The sequence below is a fragment of the Procambarus clarkii genome, unplaced genomic scaffold, assembly GCF_040958095.1.
Source record: "Procambarus clarkii isolate CNS0578487 unplaced genomic scaffold, FALCON_Pclarkii_2.0 HiC_scaffold_330, whole genome shotgun sequence".
Lineage (NCBI taxonomy): Eukaryota > Metazoa > Arthropoda > Malacostraca > Decapoda > Cambaridae > Procambarus > Procambarus clarkii.
The window spans coordinates 157,036-163,006 of NW_027189363.1; the positions used below are offsets into that span (position 1 = coordinate 157,036).

Consider the following 5,971-nt stretch of genomic DNA (forward strand, 5'->3'; position numbering starts at 1 on the left):
TTGTGTGTGTGTGAGACGAGACCAAGGCTCTCACAAGGTGTGTGTGTTTACCAAGACCGAGGCTCTCACAAGGTGTGTGTGTGTGTGTGTGAGACAAGACCAAGGCTCTCACAAGGTGTGTGTGTGTGTGTGTGTGTGTGTGTGTGTGTGTGTGTGTGTGTGTGTGTGTGTGTGTGTGTGAGACAAGACCAAGGCTCTCACAATGTGTGTGTGTGTGACAAGACCAAGGCTCTCACAAGGTGAGACAAGACCAAGGCTCTCACAAGCTGTGTGTGTGTGTGAGACAAGACCATGGCTCTCACAAGGTGTGTGTGTGTGAGACAAGACCAAGGCTCTCACAAGGTGTGTGTGTGTGTGAGACAAGACCAAGGCTCTCACAAGGTGTGTGTGTGAGACAAGACCAAGGCTCTCACAAGGTGTGTGTGTGTGTGTGTGTGTGTGTGTGTGTGTGTGTGTGTGTGTGTGTGTGTGTGTGTGTGTGTGTGTGTGTGTGTGTGTGTGTGTGTGTGAGACATGACCAAGGCTCTCACAAGGTGTGTGTGAGACAAGACCAAGGCTCTCACAAGGTGTGTGTGTGTGAGACAAGACCAAGGCTCTCACAAGGTGTGTGTGTGAGACAAGACCAGGTCTCTCACAAGGTGTGTGTGTGAGACAAGACCAAGGCTCTCACAAGGTTGTGTGTGTGTGAGACGAGACCAAGGCTCTCACAAGGTGTGTGTGTTTACCAAGACCGAGGCTCTCACAAGGTGTGTGTGTGTGTGTGTGAGACAAGACCAAGGCTCTCACAAGGTGTGTGTGTGTGTGTGTGTGTGTGTGTGTGTGTGTGTGTGTGTGTGTGTGTGTGTGTGTGTGTGTGTGTGTGTGTGTGTGAGACAAGACCAAGGCTCTCACAATGTGTGTGTGTGTGACAAGACCAAGGCTCTCACAAGGTGAGACAAGACCAAGGCTCTCACAAGCTGTGTGTGTGTGTGAGACAAGACCATGGCTCTCACAAGGTGTGTGTGTGTGAGACAAGACCAAGGCTCTCACAAGGTGTGTGTGTGTGAGACAAGACCAAGGCTCTCACAAGGTGTGTGTGTGAGACAAGACCAAGGCTCTCACAAGGTGTGTGTGTGTGTGTGTGTGTGTGTGTGTGTGTGTGTGTGTGTGTGTGTGTGTGTGTGTGTGTGTGTGTGTGTGTGTGTGAGACATGACCAAGGCTCTCACAAGGTGTGTGTGAGACAAGACCAAGGCTCTCACAAGGTGTGTGTGTGTGAGACAAGACCATGGCTCTCACAAGGTGTGTGTGTGTGTGAGATAAGACCAAGGCTCTCACAAGGTGTGTGAGACAAGACCAAGGCTCTCACAAGGTGTGTGTGTGTGAGACAAGACCAAGGCTCTCACAAGGTGTGTATGTGTGAGACAAGACCAAGGCTCTCACAAGGTGTGTGTGTGTGTGTGTGTGAGATAAGATCAAGGCTCTCACAAGGTGTGTGAGACATGACCAAGGCTCTCACAAGGTGTGTGTGAGACAAGACCAAAGCTCTCACAAGGTGTGTGTGTGTGAGACAAGACCAAGGCTCTCACAAGGTGTGTGTGTGTGTGTGTGTGAGATAAGATCAAGGCTCTCACAAGGTGTGTGTGAGATAAGACCAAGGCTCTCACAAGGTGTGTGAGACAAGACCAAGGCTCTCACAAGGTGTGTGTGTGTGTGTGTGTGTGTGTGAGACAAGACCAAGGCTCTTACAAGGTGTATGAGACAAGATCAAGGCTCTTACAAGGTGTGTGAGACAAGACCAAGGCTCTCACAAGGTGTGTGTGTGTGAGACACGACCAAGGCTCTCACAAGGTGTGTGTGTGTGTGTGACAAGACCAAGGCTCTCACAAGGTGTGTGTGTGTGTGACAAGACCAAGGCTCTCACAAGGTGTGTGTGTGTGTGAGACAAGACCAAGGCTCTCACAAGGTGTGTATGTGTGAGACAAGACCAAGGCTCTCACAAGGTGTGTGTGTGTGTGAGACAAGACCAAGGCTATCACAAGGTGTGTGTGTGTGTGTGTGACAAGACCAAGGCTCTCACAAGGTGTGTGTGTGTGTGAGACAAGACAAAGGCTCTCACAAGGTGTGTGAGACAAGACCAAGGCTCTCACAAGGTGTGTGTGTGTGAGACAAGACCAAGGCTCTCACAAGGTGTGTGTGTGTGAGACAAGACCAAGGCTCTCACAAGGTGTGTGTGTGTGTGTGAGACAAGACAAAGGCTCTCACAAGGTGTGTGAGACAAGACCAAGGCTCTTACAAGGTGTGTGTGTGAGACAAGACCAAGACTCTCACAAGGTGTGTGAGACAAGACCAAGGCTCTCACAAGGTGTGTGTGTGTGTGTGAGACATGACCAAGGCTCTTACAAGGTGTGTGAGACAAGACCAAGGCTCTCCCAAGATGTGTATGTGTGAGACAAGACCAAGGCTCTCACAAGGTGTGTGTGTGTGAGACAAGACCAAGGCTCTCACAAGGTGTGTGTGTGTGAGACAAGACCAAGGCTCTCACAAGGTGTGTGTGTGTGAGACAAGACCAAGGCTCTCACAAGATGTGTATGTGTGAGACAAGACCAAGGTTCTCACAAGGTGTGTGTGTGTGAGACAAGACCAAGGCTCTCACAAGGTGTGTGTGTGTGTGAGAGGAAGACCAAGGCTCTCACAAGGTGTGTGTGTGTGAGACAAGACCAAGGCTCTCACAAGGTGTGTGTGTGTGAGACAAGACCAAGGCTCTCACAAGGTGTGTGTGTGTGTGTGAGACAAGACCAAGGCTCTCACAAGGTGTGTGTGTGTGTGTGTGTGAGACAAGACCAAGGCTCTCACATGGTGTGTGTGTGTGAGACAAGACCAAGGCTCTCACAAGGTGTGTGTGTGTGAGACAAGACCAAGGCTCTCACAAGGTGTGTGTGTGTGAGACAAGACCAAGGCTCTCACAAGGTGTGTGTGTGTGTGTGAGACAAGACCAAGGCTCTCACAAGGTGTGTGTGTGTGTGAGACAAGACCAAGGCTCTCACAAGGTGTGTGTGTGTGAGACAAGACCAAGGCTCTCACAAGGTGTGTGTGTGTGAGACAAGACCAAGGCTCTTACAAGGTGTGTTTGTGTGAGACAAGACCAAGGCTCTCACAAGGTGTGTGTGTGTGTGTGAGACAAGACCAAGGCTCTCACAAGGTGTGTGTGTGTGTGTGTGAGACAAGACCAAGGCTCTCACAAGGTGTGTGTGTGTGTGAGACAAGACCAAGGCTCTCACAAGGTGTGTGTGTGTGAGAGACAAGACCAAGGCTCTCACAAGGTGTGTGAGACAAGACGAAGGCTCTCACAAGGTGTGTGTGTGTGTGTGTGTGAGACACAAGACCAAGGCTCTTACAAGGTGTGTGTGTGTGAGAGAGACAAGACGAAAGCTCTCACAAGGTTGGTGTGTGTGAGACGAGACCAAGGCTCTCACAATGTGTGTGTGTGAGACAAGACCAAGGCTCTCACAAGGTGTGTGTGTGAGACAAGACCAGGTCTCTCACAAAGTGTGTGTGTGAGACAAGACCAAGGCTCTCACAAGGTTGTGTGTGTGTGAGACGAGACCAAGGCTCTCACAAGGTGTGTGTGTGTGAGACAAGACCAAGGCTCTCACAAGGTTGTGTGTGTGTGAGACGAGACCAAGGCTCTCACAAGGTGTGTGTGTTTTCCAAGACCAAGGCTCTCACAAGGTGTGTGAGACAAGACCGATGAGACAAGACCGAGGCTCTCACAAGGTGTGTGTGTGTGTGTGTGAGACAAGACCAAGGCTCTCACAAGGTGTGTGTGTGTGTGTGTGTGTGTGTGTGTGTGTGTGTGTGTGTGTGTGTGTGTGTGTGTGTGTGTGTGTGTGTGTGTGTGTGTGTGTGAGACAAGACCAAGGCTCTCACAATGTGTGTGTGTGTGACAAGACCATGGCTCTCACAAGGTGTGTGAGACAAGACCAAGGCTCTCACAAGCTGTGTGTGTGTGTGAGACAAGACCATGGCTCTCACAAGGTGTGTGTGTGTGAGACAAGACCAAGGCTCTCACAAGGTGTGTGTGTGTGTGTGTGAGACAAGACCAAGGCTCTCACAAGGTGTGTGTGTGTGTGTGTGTGAGACAAGACCAAGGCTCTCACAAGGTGTGTGTGTGAGACAAGACCTAGGCTCTCACAAGGTACTCACCTAGTTGTACTCACCTAGTTGTGTTTGTGGGGGTTGAGCTCTGGCTCTTTGGTCCCGCCTCTCAACCGTCAATCAACAAAAATCATTATTGCCAACAGCATTTGGTGTTCCCAGGCGGTCACCCATCCAAGTACTAACCAAACCCAACGTTGCTTAACTTCGCTGATCGGACGAGAAGCGGTGTTCTCAACGTGGTATGGCCGTTGGCAAGGTGTGCGTGTGAGTGAGATAAGACCAAGCCTCTCACAAGTTGTGTGTGTGTGTGTGTGTGTGTGTGTGTGTGTGTGTATGTGTGTGTGTGTGTGTGTGAGACATGACCAAGGCTCTCACAAGGTGTGTGTGAGACAAGACCAAGGCTCTCACAAGGTGTGTGTGTGTGAGACAAGACCATGGCTCTCACAAGGTGTGTGTGTGAGTGTGTGAGATAAGACCAAGGCTCTCACAAGGTGTGTGAGACAAGACCAAGGCTCTCACAAGGTGTGTGTGTGTGTGAGACAAGACCAAGGCTCTCACAAGGTGTGTATGTGTGAGACAAGACCAAGGCTCTCACAAGGTGTGTGTGTGAGATAAGATCAAGGCTCTCACAAGGTGTGTGAGACATGACCAAGGCTCTCACAAGGTGTGTGTGAGACAAGACCAAAGCTCTCACAAGGTGTGTGTGTGTGAGACAAGACCAAGGCTCTCACAAGGTGTGTGTGTGTGTGTGAGATAAGATCAAGGCTCTCACAAAGTGTGTGTGAGATAAGACCAAGGATCTCACAAGGTGTGTGTGTGTGTGTGTGGGAGACAAGACCAAGGCTCTTACAAGGTGTATGAGACAAGATCAAGGCTCTTACAAGGTGTGTGAGACAAGACCAAGGCTCTCACAAGGTGTGTGTGTGTGAGACAAGACCAAGGCTCTCACAAGGTGTGTGTGTGTGAGACACGACCAAGGCTCTCACAAGGTGTGTGTGTGTGTGACAAGACCAAGGCTCTCACAAGGTGTGTGTGTGTGTGACAAGACCAAGGCTCTCACAAGGTGTGTGTGTGTGTGTGAGAGAGAGATAAGACCAAGGCTCTCACAAGGTGTGTGTGTGTGTGTGAGAGAGAGATAAGACCAAGGCTCTCACAAGGTGTGTGTGTGTGTGTGTGAGACAAGACCAAGGCTCTCACAAGGTGTGTGAGACAAGACCAAGGCTCTCACAAGGTGTGTGAGACATTGCCTGTTTAACAAACAATTAATGAGAACATGTCTGTCTTCGGACTTCCAATACAATGTCTCCCTTCTGCTGACTGGTAGCGTGTCAGAGGTGGAGACCCGAGGCCAGTTTGTTATTAACTGGTGTTATGAACATGAGTGGACGTGGCCTCGGCTGCCTTCACGTGAGTGGACGTGGCCTCGGCTGCCTTCACGTGAGTGGACGTGGCCTCGGCTGCCTTCACGTGAGTGGTCGTGGCCTCGGCTGCCTTCACGTGAGTGGTCGTGGCCTCGGCTGCCTTCACGTGAGTGGTCGTGGCCTCGGCTGCCTTCACGTGAGTGGTCGTGGCCTTGGCTTCCTTCACGTGAGTGGTCGTGGCCTCGGCTGCCTTCACGTGAGTGGTCGTGGCCCCGGCTGCCTTCACGTGAGTGGTCGTGGCCTCGGCTGCCTTCACGTGAGTGGTCGTGGCCTCGGCTGCCTTCACGTGAGTGGTCGTGGCCTCGGCTGCCTTCACGTGAGTGGTCGTGGCCTCGGCTGCCTTCACGTGAGTGGTCGTGGCCTCGGCTGCCTTCACGTGAGTGGTAGTGGCCTCGGCTGCCTTCACGTGAGT

General features: G+C 51.4%; 1 non-coding gene across 1 annotated transcript; it reads right to left on the reverse strand.

Moving 5' to 3' along the window:
* Window positions 1-4,272: 4,272 nt before the first annotated feature.
* On the reverse strand, window positions 4,273-4,391 carry LOC138361373 (5S ribosomal RNA). Its single transcript, XR_011226936.1, has one exon. It is a non-coding gene; the product is annotated as a 5S ribosomal RNA (ribosomal RNA).
* Between the last annotated feature and the right edge of the window lie 1,580 nt (window positions 4,392-5,971).